The sequence below is a fragment of the Mus musculus genome, chromosome 10 (assembly GCF_000001635.26).
Source record: "Mus musculus strain C57BL/6J chromosome 10, GRCm38.p6 C57BL/6J".
NCBI lineage: Eukaryota > Metazoa > Chordata > Mammalia > Rodentia > Muridae > Mus > Mus musculus.
The window spans coordinates 72,957,359-72,977,542 of NC_000076.6; the positions used below are offsets into that span (position 1 = coordinate 72,957,359).

Here is a 20,184-nt window from a genome sequence, read left to right on the forward strand (position 1 = left end):
CTTAAAACAGTTGAACTTCCTGCTCAAAGTGAAGCACTCAGGAAGGGGAAATCTTAGTTGAAGAATCACCTATACCAGATCAGTCTGTGGGACATTTTTTTTTTTTTCTTTTTAAATTGCTAGTTCATGTCGGAGAGGGCTGTCCATTGAGTGGTGCCATTCCTGGGCAGGTGTAATCAAGGAAGCTGAGCACAAAGCTGGGGCAAGCCACAAAGCATCATTTCTCTACTTTCTCTACTTCAGTTTCTACATCCAGGTACCTACCTTGGCTTTGCTTGATGAACGGTATGTACCATGGCAATTAAACCCTTTCTTTCCCATTTTACTTTCAGGTATGTTTTTGTTTGTTTGTTTGTTTTATTTTATTTTATTTTATCACAACCTAAGCAACCAAAGTAGAGCAAGGCTGTAGTGAACTTCTAGTGCAGATATAAATTTTTGAACTTTTTTTTTTCGGGATTTCATGTCTTTCATTAATAGACTCCATTATCCTGAAAGTCAGCTTCTCCAAAATTGCCTTAATGTCCAAATCTGTGATGCACAGAAGGGTTTATTTTAGAGCAGCAGACAGGAAAGTGTAATTTTAAAATGACAACTTCAAAGCAATTCATGTACGGTCATATGCACTTCAAGTCAGAGTAAATCACAAAATATAAAAATCTTAACATTTTTATTTTGCAGAGGGGATTGTTTCTTACTTACACGCAAAGCATTGCAGTCCCTCTGTTCTCTCTCCTTCCCCTCTCTAACCTAGTGGTTCCTGACCTGCCCTCAGGTTCTGATGTACAAAGAAAAGAGATGGCAGTTAACTCAGGTTACAAACATTGATATGCAGACATAGGATTAAAAGTGACAGGTTACTGAGGACAGCTTGCTACCACTGAATAGCCACACCTCTGGTGGTGCTTGACTGAGTGATCTGTGCTTCCCAAGCCATGCACAACTCCACTGACTTAGTCCTGACTTAGCCTGACTTAGCCCTAACACAGTTGTTAGTGGAGAAAATGCAGAACCAATATTTCTGTATATCCTCACCAAATTTCTGTGCCGCCTAGCAATGTTGGAGTAGTCTGTCCACAATGGTCTTCATTGAAATTCTTTTTTATCCAGCTTTTTCTTCCAGTCATGCTCATGATGATTTCGACTGTAATTGTTAAAATTATAAAAGAAATAAAAACATAGATATATGTCTTTTTTTGTCTTCTAACTAAACCCAATAAAATACTTTTCCTTCTGTCTGCAAGACCCATGGGTCAACAGTGAATATATTGAATTATTCAGCCATTTCATTAGCTCAGCATGACACTCAAACAAGAAACCCCCAAATGGTGGAAATTTAAATACCAAGTACATGTTCAATATTACAAATTTCTTCCAAAGGACTTTTTTTTTCTTTTAAATAACATTGTCTTTTTGAAAATCAAATCATTTTCTCTTCTGAGGAACACAAACTCAAGAACTCTCAAAAAGCCCTGTAGATTTTTTTGATGGTCAGGGTTAGACGATTATTCTCCTCTCTTTCAAGCCCTTTACAAGGCTTTGAAGCATATTGGATTTCTTCTGTTTATAAGAAAATTCTGTAATGGTTTCTCAAGAGGCTTTCCCAAAGAATCATAACCTCTTCCATTCTGGATATTTCCTTGTGGGAGACTGATGGTCTGTTGAAAAATACCTATTTCAAAGGCGCATGCACAGTGCGTCTCCAGCTGTGCACACTTCAGCTGACATCACCTTCTCTTCCAGGCTCATCATGAGGATGAGCAACAGCTGCAAGATTTCCTTCAGTGTTCTGTTCCCATTCGTGTGCCTGCAAGGATTTGTCTTTAGTGATACATTCCTAGGTAAGATTCTTAGAATAAAAATTACATCAGGTTTCATCATTAATAAAAGGAAGATTGTACATATGTTTATCTTAATTTTTTTTTTGGTGCACTGTGTATTGTTTTTTTTGTTGTTGTTGTTGTTGTTTCTTGTTTTGTTTGGTTGGGTTTTTTGTTTGTTTTTTTTAAGGGAATAACTATTTTCAATACGCAAGGTCCCTATTATAGCAAAAGCAAATGTTCTTAAAACTTTTAAGTTGTTAGGGAAAGTAGACTACAGAGGTGTTAATGCCCCCTAGAAAATACTCGAGTAAACAACACGTGTAATTATTCTGTGGGGAAATGCTGCTTAATTAAAACACAGAGTCTTTTCTATTAGCACATGCACCTGTTCCACAAATGCTTCTTCTTCCCCAAAATAACAGAATTCCAGAACAAGGTTCTCCTTCCACTGAAATTCCTTGAGCCATGTCCATCTTTTGTTCGATATCTCTATGATTGCTCTTGATCTTCTTCGCCTGTGGTGGGTGTGGGTATGACTTTGTGCGTGTCAGGGCACCCACACTTTTACCACAGAAATACAAACTTCTTCATCGCTTCATAGTTTGCCATTTTTTTCCGCCTACCTTTAAGACCTCAAGGAAATCCCTTTCACTTGATTTGCAGCTCCATCATTTCATATCCTTACACTATGACCTTTATTTATTTCAGTTTACAGTAAGTAAGAACGTGTACTGTAGCGCATAATTTTAAAAATCCCTACCACCTTGCCTAGGAACTGTCGAACTACCAGCCCCTCCTGGCTTTTCTTTTGTTCCACCAGGATCCGCCACCACCAGCCTTAACCCAGCTTCCTTTTCTACCGCCTTTGCTTCAGGAGGGCTCAAGTTACCAGCTCCTAAACAAGGCCCTTGAATCCTTGGATAAAAGACACACAGACAGCTTTGTTACTTTTTAACTTGCCTTCTAGCCACAATTGCTGGACGCAGATAACTCCCACCTAGAAAAGGGTGCCCTTGCCAATTTATTATCTTTGTCTCTCCTTCAGCTCTAAACTTAGTGGCTTGTTCCACTTAACCCCTGCCAAACATCCTTGGCCACCCGCCCATAGCACAGGCCATAGGCCCTTGCTCTCTCCCCAAGGCCTTATGTGACTGTTGCATCCTTTTTTCTCCAAAGCATGGCTGAACAACCCCTCTCCTTTTGCATCTCCCTTTCCCCCTCTTGGGACCCGGAAGTTCCATCTGTACCTTCTGCCCAGCAATTGGCCCTCAGCCTTCTTTACTGACAAATCAAGACCCACTGTGCATCCTTCCAAAGCATCATTTTCCAAACTTGAAGACTAGAAGCTGACTCTATCAACAGCAGCAACAGCATGTACTTAACACAGTTCCCCCTTTAGAATGAGTAAGAGCAGAATCAGAAGGAAACATCCATAGCAGCCATTTCCCTTCACAGCAATTTTTTTTTTTACTGAGAAAAGTGTGAATATTTCATTAACCTAAATGTTCTCCCCATTTCAATTAAGAATTCCATGTGACATAGGTTGACAATCTGAAGCTGAACATTTACTCGTTCATGTCTCTTAAGCTCGTTCATGTCTCTTAAGCTCTTGCTAACTACCCCATTTTTAAGACTTAGACATAACAGTTAAGTTAGACATAACAGGTTGACCTAAGAGTCTAGGCTTAGCTTATGCTAATACACTGAAATTGGGAAGTGGTCCTAGGAATTCTAGATGAGATATCGGACATCACCAATTCCTAGACTGGTTTTGAATTATTCTTTGCTATTTCTGTAAATGTTTATCAAGGCTTCTGTGTGCCAGGAATGATGCTAGAAGTTCTAGAGGTGAGCACTTCATTCAATAGTTGCAATGCCTTCTGGAGGTGCTTATCTAATTAATCCTACATCCTGGTGATGAAACTGATGCTCAGGGATGTGTTCCTAACTCTACAGAGGTCAGAAAAGGGACAAAAGTGGATTGGATTCAATGAAGCCATAGGAACACACCTTTGAACTTAGGTGCAATGTTAAATATGTGGTTTCTTATAACAGTCTGGTACCAGGTTAGACTAGATGATTAATTATTAGATTAGATGGGACTACATTGGATTGCATACGGTTGAACAAAACCAGTTTATTGGTAGAAAATAAGCAGTTACTTTTCTGAGGACCCAGGCGGTTCTGTATAGAGTCTAGTGTTTCTTTTTTTTTCCATTTTTTAAAAGATTTATTTATTTATTATATGTAAGTACACTGTAGCTGTCTTCAGACACTCCAGAAGAGGGCATCAGATCTTGTTACAGATGGCTGTGAGCCACCATGTGGTTGCTGGGATTTGAACTCTGGACCTTCGGAAGAACAGTCAGTGCTCTTAACCGCTGAGCCATTATTTATTAGGTCTTTAGCTCATTTACATTTCCAATACTATACCAAAAGTCCCCCATACCCACCCACCCCCACTCCCCTACCCACCCACTCCCCCTTTTTGGCCCTGGCTTTCACCTGTACTGGGGCATATAAAGTTTGCAAGTCCAATGGGCCTCTCTTTGCAGTGATGGTCGACTAGGCCATCTTTTGATACATATGCAGCTAGAGTCAAGAGCTCCGGGGTACTGCTTAGTTCATATTGTTGTTCCACCTATAGGGTTGCAGTTCCCTTTAGTTCCTTGGGTGCTTTCTCTAGTTCCTCCATTGGGGGCCCTGTGGTCCATTCAATAGCTGACTATGAGCATCCACTTCTGTGTTTGCTAGGCCCTGGCATAGTCTCACAAGAGACAGCTATATCTGGGTCCTTTCAGCAAAATCTTGATAGTGTATGCAATGGTGTCATCGTTTGGAAGCTGATCATGGGATGGATCTCTGGATATGGCAATCACTAGATGGTCCATCCTTTCATCACAGCTCCAAATTTTGTCCCTGTAAGTCCTTCCATGGGTGTTTTGTTTCCTATTCTAAGAAGGGGCAAAGTGTCCACACTTTGGTCTTCGTTCTCTTGAGTTTAATGTTTTTAGCAAATTATATCTTATATCTTGGGTATCCTAAGTTTCTGGGCTAATATGCACTTATCAGTGAGTACATATTGTGAGAGTTCCTTTGTGACTGGGTTACCTCATTCAGGATGATGCCCTCCAGGTCCATTCATTTGGCTAAGAATTTCATAAATTCATTCTTTTTAATAGCTGAGTAGTACTCCATTATGTAAATGTACCACATTTTCTGTATCCATTCCTCTGTTGAGGGGCATCTGGGTTCTTTCCAGCTTCTGGCTATTATAAATAAGGCTATGAACATAGTGGAGCATGTGTCCTTCTTACCGGTTGGGGCATCTTCTGGATATATGCCCAGAAGAGGTATTGCTGGATCTTCCGGTAGTACTATGTCCAATTTTCTGAGGAACCGCCAGACTGGTTTCCAGAGTGGTTGTACAAGCTTGCAATCCCACCAACAATGGAGGAGTGTTCCTCTTTCTCCACATCCTCGCCAGCATCTGCTGTCACCTGAATTTTTCATCTTAGCCATTCTGACTGGTGTGAGGTGGAATCTCAGGGTTGTTTTGATTTGCATTTCCCTGATGAGTAAGGATGTTGAACATTTTTTTCAGGTGCTTCTCTGCCATTCAGTATTCCTGGGGTGAGAAATCTTTGTTCAGTTCTGAGCCCCAATTTTAATGGGGTTATTTGATTTTCTGGAGTCCACCTTCTTGAGTTCTTTATATATATTGGATATTAGTCCCCTGTCTGATTTGGGATAGGTAAAGATCCTTTCCCAATCTGTTGGTGGTCTTTTTGTCTTATTGATGGTGTCTTTTGCCTTGCAGAAGCTTTGCAATTTTATGAGGTCCCATTTATCGATTCTCAATCTTACAGCACAAGCCATTGCTGTTCTATTCAGGAATTTTTCCCCTGTACCCATATCTTCGAGGCTTTTCCCTACTTTCTCCTCTATAAGTTTCAGTGTCTCTGGTTTTATGTAGAGATCCTTAATCCACTTAGATTTGACCTTACTACAAGGATATAGTACTGGATCAATTCGAAATCTTCTACATGATAACAGCCAGTTGTGCCAGCACCATTTGTTGAAAATGCTGTCTTTCTTCCACTGGATGGTTTTAGCTCCCTTGTCAAAGATCAAGTGACCATAGGTGTGTGGGTTCATCTCTGGGTCTTCAATTCTGTTCCATTGGTCTACTTGTCTGTCGCTATACCAGTACCATGCAGTTTTTATCACAATTGCTCTGTAGTACATCTTTAGGTCAGGCATGGTGATTCCACCAGAGGTTCTTTTATCCTTGAGAAGAGTTTTTGCTATCCTAGGTTTTTTGTTATTCCAGATGAATCTGCCGATTGCCCTTTCTAATTTGTTGAAGAATTGAGTTGGAATTTTGATGGGGATTGCATTGAATCTGTAGATTGCTTTTGGCAAGATAGCCATTTTTACTATATTGATCCTGCTGATCCATGAGCATGGGAGATCTTTCCATCTTCTGAGATCTTCTTTAATTTCTTTCTTCAGAGACTTGAAGTTCTTGTCATACAGATCTTTCACTTCCTTAGTTAGAGTCATGCCTAGGTATTTTATATTATTTGTGGCTATTGAGAAGGGTGTTGTTTCCCTAATTTCTTTCTCAGCCTGTTTGTCCTTTGTGTAGAGAAAGGCCATTGACTTGTTTTAGTTAATTTTATATCCAGCTACTTCACTGAAGCTGTTTATCAGGCTTAGGAGTTCTCTGGGTCACGTATATATACTATCATATCATCTGCAAAAAGTGATAATTTGACTTCTTCCTTTCAATTTGTATCCCCTTGATCTCCTTTTGTTGTCTAATTGCTCTGGCTAGGACTTCAAGTACAATATTAAATAGGTAGGGAGAGAGTGGACAGCCTTGTCTAGTCCCTGATTTTAGTGGGATTGCTTCAAGATTCTCACCATTTGCTTTGATGCTGGCTACTGGTTTGCTGTAGATTGCTTTTATCATGTTTAGGTATGGGCCTTGAATTCCTGATCTTTCCAAGACTTTTATCATGAATGGGTGTTGGATTTTGTCAAATGCTTTCTCAGCATCTAACGAGATGATCATGTGGTTTTTGTCTTTGAGTTTGTTTATATACTGGATTACGTTGATGGATTTCCGTATATTGAACCATCCCTGCATCCCTGGGATGAAACCTACTTGGTCAGGATGGATGATTGTTTTGATATGTTCTTGGATTCGGTTAGCAAGAACTTTATTGAGGATTTTTGCATCAATATTCATAAGGGAAATTGGTCTGAAGTTCTCTATCTTTGTGGGGTCTTTTTGTGGTTTAGGATCAGAGTTATTGTGGCTTCATAGAATGAGTTGGGTAGAGTACCTTCTGTTTCTGTTTTGTGGAATAGTTTGTGAAGAACTGGGATTAGATGATCTTTGAAGGTCTGATATAACTCTGCACTAAACCCATCTGGTCCTGGGCTTTTTTTGGTTGGGAGACTATTAGTGACTGCTTCTATTTCTTTGAGGGATATCGGGCTGTTTAGATCATTAACCTGATTTTGATTCAACTTTGGTACCTGGTATCTGTCTAGAAACTTCTCCATTTCATCCAGGTTCTCCAGTTTTGTTGAGTATAGCCTTTTGTAGAAGGATCTGATGGTGTTTTGGATTTCTTCAGGATCTGTTGTTATGTCTCCCTTTTCATTTCTGATTTTGTTAATTAGAATGCTTTCCCTGTGCCCTCTAGTGAGTCTGGCTAAGGGTTTGTCTATCTTGTTGATTTTCTCAAAGAACCAGTTCCTCGATTGGTTGATTATCTGAATAGTTCTTCTTGTTTCCACTTGGTTGATTTCGCCCCTGAGCTTGATTATTTCCTGCCTTCTACTCCTCTTGGGTGAATTTGCTTCCTTTTGTTCTAGAGCTTTTAGGTGTGTTGTCAAGCTGCTAATGTATGCTCTCTCTAGTTTCTTTTTGGAGGCACTCAGAGTTATGAGTTTTCCTCTTAGAAATGCTTTCATTGTGTCCCATAAATTTGGGTATGAAGTGGCTTCATTTTCATTGAACTCTAAGAAGTCCTTAATTTCTTTCTTTATTCCTTCCTTGACCAAGGTATCATCTAGAAGAGTGTTGTTCAGTTTCCACGTGAATGTTGGCTTTCTATTATCTATTTTGTTATTGAAGATCAGCCTTAGTCCATGGTGATCTGATAGGATGCATGGGACAATTTCAATATTTTTGAATCTGTTGAGGCCTGTTTTGTGACCTATTATGTAGTCAATTTTGGAGAAGGTACCATGAGGTGCTGAGAAGGTATATCCTTTTGTTTTATGATAAAATGTTCTATAGATATCTGTTAAGTCCATTTGTTTCATCACTTCTGTTAGTTTCACTGTGTCCCTGTTTAGTTTCTGTTTCCATGATCTGTCCATTGGTGAAAGTGGTGTGTTGAAGTCTCCCACTATTATTGTGTGAGGTGCAATGTGTGCTTTGAGCTTTACTAAAGTTTTTTAATGAATGTGACTGCCCTTGTATTTGGAGCATAGATATTCAGAATTGATAGTTCCTCTTGGAGGATTTTACCCTTGATGAGAATGAAGTGCCCCTCCTTGTCTTTTTTGATGACTTTGGGTTGGAAGTCAATCTTATCAGATATTAGGATGGCTACTCCAGCTTGTTTCTTCATACCATTTGCTTGGAAAATTGTTTTCCAGCCTTTCATTCTGAGGTAGTGTCTGTCTTTTCCTCTGAGATGAGTTTCCTGTAAGCAGCAAAATGTTGGGTCTTGTTTGTGTAGCCAGTTTGTTAGTCTATGTCTTTTTATTGGGGAGTTGAGACCATTGATATTAAGGAAAAGTAATTGTTGCTTCCTGTTATTTTTGTTGTTAAAGTTGGCATTCTGTTCTTGTGGCTGTCTTCTTTTAGGTTTGTTGAGGGATTACCTTCTTGTTTTTTCTAGGGCGTTGTTCCCGTTCTTGTGTTGGTTTTTTTCTGTTATTATCCTTTGAGGGGCTAGATTCGTGGAGAGATAATGTGTGAATTTGGTTTTGTCCTGGAATACTTTGGTTTCTCCATCTATGGTAATTGAGAGTTTGGCTGGGTATAGTAGCCTGGGCTGGAATTTGTGTTCTCTTAGTGTCTGTATAACATCTGTCCAGGGTCTTCTGGCTTTCATAGTCTCTGGTGAAAAACCTGGTGTAATTCTGATAGGCTTGCCTTTATATGTTACTTGACCTTTTTCCCTTACTGCTTTTAGTATTCTATCTTTATTTAGTGCATTTGTTGTTCTGATTATTATGTGTCAGGAGGAATTTCTTTTCTGGTCCAGTCTATTTGGAGTTCTGTAGGCTTCTTGTATGTTCATGGGCATCTCTTTCTTTAGATTTGGGAAGTTTTCTTCAATAATTTTGTTGAAGATGTTTGCTTGTCCTTTGAGTTGAAAAATCTTCATTCTCATCCACTCCTATTATCCGTAGGTTTGGTCTTCTCATTGTGTCCTGGATTTCCTGGATATTTTGAGTTAGGATCTTTTTGCATTTTCCATTTTCTTTGATTGTTGTGCTGATGTTCTCTATGGAATCTTCTGCACCTGAGATTCTCTCTTCCATCTCTTGTATTCTGTTGCTGATACTCAAATCTATGGTTCCAGATTTCTTTCCTAGGGTTTCTATCTCCAGTGTTGCCTCACTTTGAGTTTTCTTTATTGTGTCTACTTCCCTTTTTAGGTCTAGTATGGTTTTGTTCATTTCCATCACCTGTTTGTATGTTTTTTCCTCTTTTTCTGTAAGGACTTCTACCTGTTTGATTGTGTTTTCCTGTTTTTGTTTAAGGACTTGTAACTCTTTAGCAGTGTTCTCCTGTATTTCTTTAAGTGATTTATTAAAGTCCTTCTTGATGTCCTCTACCATCATCATGAGATATGCTTTTAAATCTAGGTCTAGGTTTTCGGGTGTGTTGGGGTGCCCTGGACTGGGCGAAGTGGGAGTGCTGGGTTCTGATGATGGTGAGTGGTCTTGGTTCCTGTTAGTAAGATTCCTACGTTTACCTTTCGCCATCTGGTAATCTCTGGAGTTAGTAGTTATGGTTGACTCTGTTTAGAGATTGTTCTTCTGGTGATTCTGTTACCGTCTATCAGCAGACCTGGGAAACAGATTCTCTCTTCTGAGTTTCAGTGCTCAGAGCACTCTCTGCTGGCAAGCTCTCTTACAGGGAAGGTGCGCAGATATCTTGTGTTTGGACCTCCTCCTGGCCGAAGAAGAAGGCCCAAAACAGGACCTTTCTCAGAAGCTGTGTTGCTTTGGTAGGTCCCAGAAGCTGTCAGCTTCTGTGGTGCAGACTCTCACCTGTGCAGACTAAATTCCTAAGCGGAAGGTGGCCGGCTGTCTGTGGCCAGCAAAGGGTGCTGCCTCAGCGGCTCTGTGCCTCCGCCTGTCCCAGAAGCTGTCCGGTTCTGTGGCGCACCCTCTCACCTGTGCAGACTAAATTCCTAAGTTCGGCGGAGTCCTGGAACCAAGGTAGAGGTCAGGCGGACACCTGTCCTCTGGTCCGGACGGTGGCGGGCTCGAGTCTAGTGTTTCTTAAGCTGTCCTTTGTAGGTTTCATCCCACAACTCTGTTTGGATTGGAAACTCAGAAAATAACAGCAGATTTCAAGGAAGCTTTAAACTGAAACTATGTGTACTGGCTGGCTTTGTGTGTCAGCTTGACACAAGCAGGAGTTATCACAGAGAAAATAGCCTCCCTTTAGGAAACGCCTCCATGGGATCCAGCTGTAAGGCATTTTCTCAATGAGTGATCAAGGGTGGGAGGACCCATTGTGGGTGGAGCCATCCCTGGGCTGGTATTCTTGGGTTCTATAAGAAAGCAAGCTGAGCAAGCCAGGGGAAGCAAGACAGTAAGTAACATCCCTCCATGGCCTCTGCATCAGCTCCTGCTTCCTGACTGACTTGAGTTCCAATTCTGACTTACTTTGGTGATGAACAGCAATGTGGAAGTGTAAGCTGGAAAAAAAAAACCTCTCCTCCCCATCTTGCTTCTTTGTCATGATGGTTTGTGCAGAAATAGAAACCCTAAGACACTTGAGTCCTCAAATATGTGAGCTTCAGCTCTAGGAAAGATTGGAAATTTGTTTACCTGGACTAAATCTTTATGCTCCACCAGATCATTCTATGTTTAAACATTATAGTGATTAGAACAAGTGTGTCTGTGCATGAGCATGTGTCAGGCAGATGGCTTTGAGGGATTTCCTGCTCACTACCTTCTGCAGAGTGAGCTTTGTGCTATACTCGTGAGGGAGGCAAGAATGAGAGCCATGCCTTCTCTTCATTGCTCTTTAACCTTATTAACAAGTTCTGCCTCTGAGAAATTCCCAAACCTAAGCATCCTATCTCTGTGGAATTATACTTTTGCTATTTTTTTCTGTCTTATATTAACCATCAAGATGTTTGCAAAAGTCATCAGGCCAAGTTGAACTTCATGCTTCCCTGTAGGAGAGCTTTAATTCTTTACCTGCGTCTTTGTAAGCCTTGAGTTATTTCTTGTCTAAGGTGGGACTGGGTATCACCAGCCAGAGAGAGGAAAGATTCTGCTCTCTCTTTGGGTGAATCCTGTTTAGCGTTTGCTGAACTCTGTCTTTCCCCATTATAGTCCATGTCCTCACTTAAGCATTAGACATAGACATATTGGTTTGTTTCTGGGCTAATTCAACCTCACTCATATCATCATCATCACCACCACCAGCAGCAGCACCATCATCATCATCTTACCAAGCAAAGCATGAAAGGAGGTGAGGTAAAGGGTAACGGGTAAAGGTTAAAGGTTAGCTTTCTTGTAAGGTAAGAAAGTGACAGGAGTCAAGATGGGCGAAACTAAGGAGAAGCACTTGTAGCCATTCACTGAGTAGAGAGTAGCACAATTACAGTATTTATGAAGACAGAAGTTCTCTTAAGAACATTTGCATAATGACTATTAAGAGTCTCTCTCTTTTCCAGTTCTGGGAGGGTTGGCATATGACAGATGTATGCATAAAAATTGAAATAGTAGCAAAGAACTCCAAAAAGAAAGACTTGCCTCTCCTACCAAGGTAAAAATATTTTTTCTAGTGTGTGTGTGTGTTTTAAAACTATTAGCATAAGAAAATGCAACGCTTATTAGAGTAAAATCTTTTGTTATTTTGTTAAATGAACGAATACTTACAAAGCTTTATTATACTTTATAATGACCCAGGGGCCACTCACTTTTCAATAAGATAGAAATGATTTGAATTAAATGTTAGTGGCTTGTCGCCATATTCAGGAATGAAAAATACCCCTTCTGTTCATTACTCTTGTGTGGTGTTGGTGGGGGAGGCTGTTGGTCTTTTTCCAATTTATTTATTCTTCTCTCGTATATTGAATCCTAGCTGCAATTTCTCTTCCTTCCTCCCGTCCCAGACCCCCTTCCCAGAGATATCAACCAAACATGGCATAACAACATGCAATCAGACTAGGTTTAAATCCTCATATCAATGTTGGATGAGGTAACTCAGTAGAAGGTAAAGGGTTCCAAAGCAGGCAAAAGTATCACCAACAGCCCTCACTCCCATTGTTAGGAGTCCCAGAAAAATACCAAGCTATACAGCAACAACATTATGTGCAAAACACCTAGGTCAGACCCACATAGCCTCTCTTGTTGTCATGTCACTCTCTGTGAGCCTCTATGAGCCCTGGTAAGTTAATTCTGTAAGACATGTTCTTGTGGTGTCCTTGACTCTGAGAAAGTGACCCTAGCAAAAACTTCCAGGAATGAAGCATCCAGGTCCTGAACCAGCCATCTTCTGTGACCAAGCAAGGCTTCCAATAGAGGGACTGGGACACCAATCTATCCACAAAATCTTCAATCTACACTTTGTCTTGCCTGCAAGATGTGCTGGGATGAAGGTGGTGCAGAACTTGTAGAACTTGTCGTCATTAGTTAATGACTATTCCAATTTGAGACCCATGAGCAACTCCATACCTGACACTGGATGGAGGGCCACGAACTAGAGACTGGATAGTTCAGACACCTAGGGTAGAACCAAAATTGGCTAACCAATCATAAAAATGTCAATTAAGAGATTTCTAATGATATCTTACCATACTCGTAGACAGGAGCCTAGAAATTGTCATCAAAGAGGCTTCATCCAGCAACTGAAAGGAGCTGAAAAGACTCACAGACCAACATTCAGGGGAGCTCAGGAAATCCCATCCATGTCTTTATTTGTCATCTTGCCAATAGCTATTTGACTCCTGGAGCCTTTTGAGAAAAATTTTGAGATTATGAAGTATGGGTCTCCTAATTTTATCCTTCCTAAATGGGGTTACTTATTTGAAACCGATTGATTTTTATAGACCGTGAATCTCTGGTTGTGGGAGGGTAATGATATTTCCTTTCTTTTAGCTTGCCTCAGTTAATGCTTTAGTAATGCTTAACCATTACGAGCTAAAACCAACCATCCAACCAACAACCCCCTTCCTGGCTGTGGCTTGACTCTGTGATATAACCCTTGAGTACTAAGCTTGCATTGAGTCTAGTCTTTTCTGAGAAAGGAAATTTACAACTCCCCCTAGGCTTTTAAATTTTTAAAAATATTATATTTGCTTAATGTTTCATGTTAAGATTTTAAAATTTTTGATTACTTCTGTTATATATTATAAGTTTCAAAGAAACACATCTGTCTCTATTCTTATATATCATTTTGATAATTCAGCTCCAATCTTTGTGTCAGGTATCTACAGTCACACTTTTGCTTGATTATCATTTTATTTTTTTATATACTTTTTTGCTTTTCTTCTAGTGCCAACTCACTTATACATAGTTTAGTATTATTCTTATGTTATAATGAATTGAATTGTCCAAGGTGTATGGTCACGAAGTATAAACACACATACACAAAGAGAGAAAGAGAAAGAGACACACACACAGACACAGAAACACACACATATACACATACACACACACAACAGAGACACTGATACACACACACACAGAGAGAGAGAGAGAGAGAGAGAGAGAGAGAGAGAGAGAGAGAGAGAGATGCACAGACACAGAAACACACACATACACACACACACAGCAAATCTGTTACAGGAAGGCTTGCTGACACACACTATGGATGATTAGAGGTATACAGTAGAGATTCCCATTAGAAAACTTTTTAGGATTCCATTCTCATGATTACATGGTCAAATTCAGTGAGTGTCTACCTCTATTACTTGGTACTTACTATTTCTGATAAATTAAAGGTCTTGTTTTTGTGAATGTCTGAGAATTGGCTTAGGAAAGCAGTGATCCCTAAAGAAAACAATTAAACATGGATTTGACTTAAAACATACGTTCTGAGTGAAGTTGACATCACAAAGGACTTGATTTATAATTACCCTTCATTGTGGATATAAAGAAATATCAAGATATCACAGCTCTACTATTCTTTACTCTGTGCTCACTGAGTTATTTCAGTCAGGAAGGAGATAAATAATTGTACGTATCTACTGTTTTAGGCAGATATAGATCACCTACCCGAAATGCCATAGACCCTCATAAACTCTATTAATAAAACATTTTTAAAAGTCAATATACTCTTAAATAATTTTATTTTGTCTAGTTTTAATCTAAGGGCACATGAATAACTCTCAGAGGAAAACGGGTATCAAAAGTACTTAAAGGCTCAACATTTCCAAAATCTAGTTTTAAAAACCAGAATCACTGCTGAGATAGGTCCTGAAGATTCTTAGGAAAACTTAACATCAATCAAAGGCACCAACTCTGCCTTAATTTCTGCAGAAGAGCTAATTTGTACAAAATGGAAATTTGCAAGTTTATAATTCACATGTGCCCCATAATCACTTCAGTAATAAGTGTCCCTTAATGACCTCACGAAATGAGTCTTAGAGATGTGAAATGACTCAGTAATCAGAGGCCAGGAACATTGACTCTTCTCAGCACTAGGGAGAGAAGAGGAAGGACTGAGGAAGCTGTGTGGCAGAATAACCATTGAAATAATAGTTTATAAGATGAATTATTGATTTAAGAGTAAGATGAATGGATGTGTTCTTGAATGTGACTGTGTGAAGGATGAATGTCATGGGTTCCTGGTGGCTTCCATAATTAAGCCACAATGGTAAGCCTGACAAGTGGATTTGATATAATTCTGAGATGTGAGTGGCTAGGACTCACTTCTCAACATATATTATTGATGAGTTTCATTCACAGGTGGAGGCTTCCTGCTGTTTGTAAATCTGAGGAGCATCTATGAGTAGGAAGTTATTTTCTCCCTTGTTTATGTTGTAGTGTGGCAGCTGCTGCACATGTAATGTGACATTAGCAGCTAGGTGGTCTGACTATAGTGCCTAGAGAGAAGGTGCTCAGGAGGTAGTCAGAGGCAAGGTCATATGACCACTCAGTATTCTGGCTCCCTAGCAGCCACATGAGCATCTCTGAATTTGCATCCCTCATGGGATTACAAGTTTCTATGAAAGATGTCCAGCACAATGGCTCTCTCTTCATTTCTTTGAGTACTTAAAGAAATTTAGACAGTGAAATGCTCAATAAATCAGGTTCTAACTCATAAATGAAGAAAAACAGGGAATCACAAACCAATCACAACCAAATACTTCAATCACAATCAAATCACAGCCAGCTAATGGTAAGAACAAAGATTATAAAGTTCTGCCTGGTCACAGATCAGAACCTCAGATAGAGAGTATTAGTCATAAAGCTGACTAGATGACAGATTCCAATGGATAAAGTGTTTGTCCATACCTTCAATCTCACCATGTCTTCATAATTGCAAATCAAACCAAGAGTCTATCTAGGCAAAATTAAAAGCAATAGAAAATTGATATCAAGGAAGAAGAAATGGAGGTATATATTAATGGATAGATAAATGGGTGAGAAAAATGATAGATTATGGAAAGAATAGAATAATGAAAGGCAGAGAGGATCAGTACAATAAAATCAACTATATATATATATACATATACATTTATATAACTATAAGTATATATATATACACACACACATATAATTTTGTTGAGTAGATAGGTAGGTAGGTAGGTAGATAGATAGATAGATAGACAGATAGATAAAATGACATGGATCAATTTAAAATTTTAAACAAATCAGTCATCCTGTTATGGAAATGCATTTATCTCAACTGCACAAAGACTCAGCTTGTGTAACACCCGTGGATAAATTATTCACAGCCGCAGCAGTTTGTAAACAAAGTAACTTGAACAGGCAAAGGTACAAAGCAAGGCATCCTAGTCACAACAGCCAAATGATATTCAGATGCATTCCAGCAATACTATAATAACAAATATCACTACTACAACAACATTATTCTCATAACTACCATTATAAACAATAAACACAAAAGGAAGCCACATACACACAGGTGTAGCCTGAAAAGAAACATTCCTTCCTCCAGCAAATTGAAATACAGAAGTTTCAAACATATCAGAACCATTCCAATAAAAATTTGCATTGCTCTAGGCCCCTCCTGCCACCATGCTTAAGAGGGAAAGATCAGTGCAACTACCATTCACCCCACATAACAACCATACATTAAAAGGATTACTAGCTCCTACTTGAGCTGGATTTTGATATGTCCAATTATACCCTGAAAAGGAACTATTATGGACTGTACCTATATAAGGGGAAAAGGAAAAATAATTCTTCACTTCCCAAGGTGGAAGGGAATCAGGAACACTCCTATAAAAAAGAGGGGGCCCATCTAGGTTAGGAACATATAGTGCCATCACCCTTGGATATCCTGGCAGGCAACACCCCTCGAATCCAGGTAGCATTAGCTTTAATAGATACAGCTGAACACAATCACTCATCTGTGAAATATTTTGAATCATCTGAAAACACAACAATCCCTTTAGCTGAAGCTGCATAGATTCCTGACTGGAGCTATCTCTCCATCCCATGGTAAAAAAGGCAATTGTAGCAAAGCATTAGATGTAAAGAATCAAGGAAACACTGGCGCTGAATGTGTCAATCAATGGCATGGGTTTCGGGAACACAGACATAATTCCTCAATGTAGCTCTTCAGTTCTCACTAGCGGGAGCATTCCCAGCCACAGGAACATCGAAGTCCTCATAGTTCTGCTTGCTCTGAATTGCTCTGGTCAGCCATTCTGGGATCCACAGCGGTTGTCTGTGATCCTGGAGAAACACACAAACAGACCCTCTCGACCACACCAAATGAGAGCGCTCCTCTCTCACCTGATTCAGTGCCTCAGTACCTCTCTGGAGTATCTTCTATGCAAATTCTCACTAACTTTCAGACCGGCAAAACCCCTTTTGGTAAAACCCCCTGTTCTTCTGCAAACCTCAAGTTCCCATGGTGTTTGGTGCAACTTGTCCCAAAACCGGGAACCTTAAATTGTCCCAAAACTGGGAAACTTATCATCTCAATCCGAGAACTTAAATTGTCCCACTTACCTGAGAACCTTACCAGCTAGCTGCCCTGACTGCGATGAGTTCTGAACATCTCCCAGTACGGGCCACCATTTGTCGCTTCCTATTCCGACCAGCAGAAAAGAGTGACAACACTATGTTAGTCTCAAAGCAGTTTATTCAGGAACCTTTCAACATCACGCATGAATCTCTCTCCAGAAATCAATCTCTCTAGTAAAAAACAACAACCACCCGCCCCCAATCGCAATCCCTTATATATATATCCTCTCAACCACGCCCCATCAGCTCAGTTCATGTAACAGCCGTCCATTGGCCAGAATCATCACTCATCATATGGTCCAATCTTGCATCATGTGCACCTGCGCAGTTCACCCAGTGGACGTGGCTTATTTTCAGGTGTATGAGGAAGTCAGATGCAAGTCATAAGACTTGGCTGCAGTCCCGGTTGCCATCTTGGGACTGCTGCCACACCCGCTCCTCACAATTTTTCAGTTCAGGCTGCTTACGAGTGAGAGCTAAAACACTTCCAAGCAGTAACAATTCCAAGACTGGAACCTGTCCTTCAAATAATCAGTAACCAGGAATGATTTCCTGGGACTGCCGTGTTCCAGAACATATTTTGTTACTGGAGTAAAAACCCAAGTCAGACATTAATGGTGATACTTCAAATCCTTCCAAGCTCTAAAAGCAATTTCTTCTGTTAATCACTGTTTCAGGACTGGAAGGCACTCAGGCTTTCTCTTTCTAAATATATTTCTAATTCTCTGTACTTATTTTTGACATTTCTGCCAAAGTTACTTAAATGACTTGTTGGTTCTTAATGCAATACAGGTGTCAGTTCTATATTTCCATATTTGAATGTGCTATGAAAGACCAACAGGAATTACACCACACTGGCTTTGCCCTGCAAGGGTTAATGTGTTCACCTAAATCCCTTCACAGCTATTGCAAGTGAACATAGGGATAAACAGACTTTTTTTTTTTCACTTTCACATTCAGGTTTTTTTTCCCTCTGGACTCAATTTAGTTATGAGGTAGTCTTCCTGTCTCTCACACCTTTAGAAATCCAAACCACAATTGAAAACACAGGAGCAGTTCACAATTAAAGTTATACAACATTAATGTGGTACTTTGAACAAGAAATCTGCTCTCCTAAAGGTTCCTATATTTGAATATTTGGTCTGGTATTTGTGGAGCTCCCTGGAAACAATATGGACCATCTAGAAGGTAAAGCGATACAACCCTTTGGGCATTGAGGTTTTTTTTTTTTTTTTTTAGAGCTTGTTTCAACTTCCTGTTCTGTATCTGCTTCCTGTGTATATGTAATCCCTCTGCTTTCTGCCCACCAGGCCAGCCCCAAGCTGCTGTTACCATGATGTCCTTGCCATGATAGAGTGACAGCTATCCCTCTGGAACTATAAGCCAAAATAAACTCTATTCCTCTCTAAGTTGCAGGTGTCAGGGTAATTCTGTCAGAACAGCAGAGAAGTAACCAGTAGAATAGGTATCTATATAATGTACATCTACCATCATACAGATTCTTGAGAGTTCTGTTTACATCTGCAGTCTATTTAAATTGGATTATTTGGTATTTTGATGCCTAGTTTCTTGAGTTCTTTATATATGTTGGATATTAGCCCTTTATCAGATGTGGAGTTGGTAAAATTCTTTTCTCATTTTGAAGGCTGACACTTTGTCCAAAAGGCAGTGTCCTTAGCCTTCCTGAAGGGTCTCAGTTTTATGAGGTCCCATCTATTATTTTTTTTTTAGTGCGTGTGCTAATTGTGCTCCACTCAGAAAGTCTTCTCCTATGCCAATGAATGCAAGGATATTCCTCACTTTCTCTTCTATAAGATCTAGTGTATCCATTTTTTTCCATCTTTGATGCACTTGGAGTTGAGTTTTGTATAGGGTGATAAGTATGAATCTATTTTCATTCATCTTGGTGCAGTCATCAGGTTTGATAAGCACCATTTGTTGAAGATGCTGTCTTTTATTCAGTGTGTATTTCTGGTTTGCTTGTAAACAACCAGGTATTCTTGAGTGTGTGGATTTATGTATGGGTCTTCAATTCCATTCCAGTAATTAAAATGTTTGTGTTTAGGCTAATATTATGATGAATTTATGACAATTGCTCTGTAGTACAACTTTAAAGCAGGCATTGTGAAACTTCCAGTACTTATTTTATTGTTTGGGATTGTTTTAGCTATCCTGTTTTCTGTTTGTTTGCCTGCCTGTTTGCCTTGTTGCTTTGTTTGTTTGTTTTTCCATATGATGCTGTGGTTGTCCTCTAGAAATAGGTGAAGAATTGTGTTGGAATTTTTATGGGGACTTCATTGAGCCTGCAGATTGCTTGTCGTAGGATGGCCATTTTTATTATTTTACACCTACTGATCCATGAGGATGGGTGATATCATTCAGATTTTTAACCAAGAGAACTGACTTCACAAGCTGCCCAAACTCTCTCACTAATAGTCTCCACTGGGCATTTGAGTGTAATCCGACTGCTTCCATTCATGAAGCTGTTGAAAGGAAATACTTGATCAAAAGGATACCATAAGAACCGTCCTATCAGTTACTGTGTCTTCACAAAATTTATTTGCTGCACCCTTTATCCCTGATGTAGTTCGGGGAAGTTAGCCTGTGCAGAGATGGCAGTTATGAAGGGAAAGTCCTCACAAGGGTGATTAACCTCTGTATATCAAGAAATCAGGGAATGGGGACATTGCTTTTCTGTTCTTCTCTACAAGAGTGCAAAGGAAATCAGGGTGACCACTAAACTAATAGCAGACTCTCCTATGACAGGTGATATGAGGGTATTTGGACCTTGGTTGTACAGTATGCAGAACTCGAAGAAATAGTTATTTGTTTTTTTTTTAACTTGACAAGTCTGGGATTATATGTTGTAGCAGACCAAATTGAAACATCAATTATCTCATAAATATGGAAA

At 39.7% G+C, this 20,184-nt stretch overlaps 2 long non-coding RNA genes across 9 annotated transcripts in view; both read right to left on the reverse strand.

Moving 5' to 3' along the window:
- Positions 1–15,807, reverse strand: part of Gm34776 — a 33,231-nt gene extending 17,424 nt beyond the window's left edge. The window contains exons 1-6 of one of the 8 annotated variants that reach the window (XR_380572.4): positions 14,035–15,792; positions 12,905–13,064; positions 1,673–1,807; positions 1,036–1,144; positions 703–778; positions 265–531 (exon numbers count right to left, since the gene is read on the reverse strand). This is a non-coding gene — a long non-coding RNA (predicted gene, 34776). Of the gene's footprint in view, positions 1–264; positions 532–702; positions 779–1,035; positions 1,145–1,672; positions 1,808–12,904; positions 13,065–14,034 lie in introns of all 8 variants that reach the window. The other 7 variants (XR_871826.2, XR_380573.3, XR_001779813.2 and 4 more) reach the window with 7 other exon arrangements.
- A 137-nt stretch (positions 15,808–15,944) lies between these two features.
- Positions 15,945–20,184, reverse strand: part of A330049N07Rik (RIKEN cDNA A330049N07 gene) — a 113,403-nt gene continuing 109,163 nt past the window's right edge. Inside the window, exon 5 of the long non-coding RNA NR_040646.1 lies at positions 15,945–17,337. This is a non-coding gene — a long non-coding RNA (RIKEN cDNA A330049N07 gene). The remainder of the gene's footprint in view (positions 17,338–20,184) is intronic.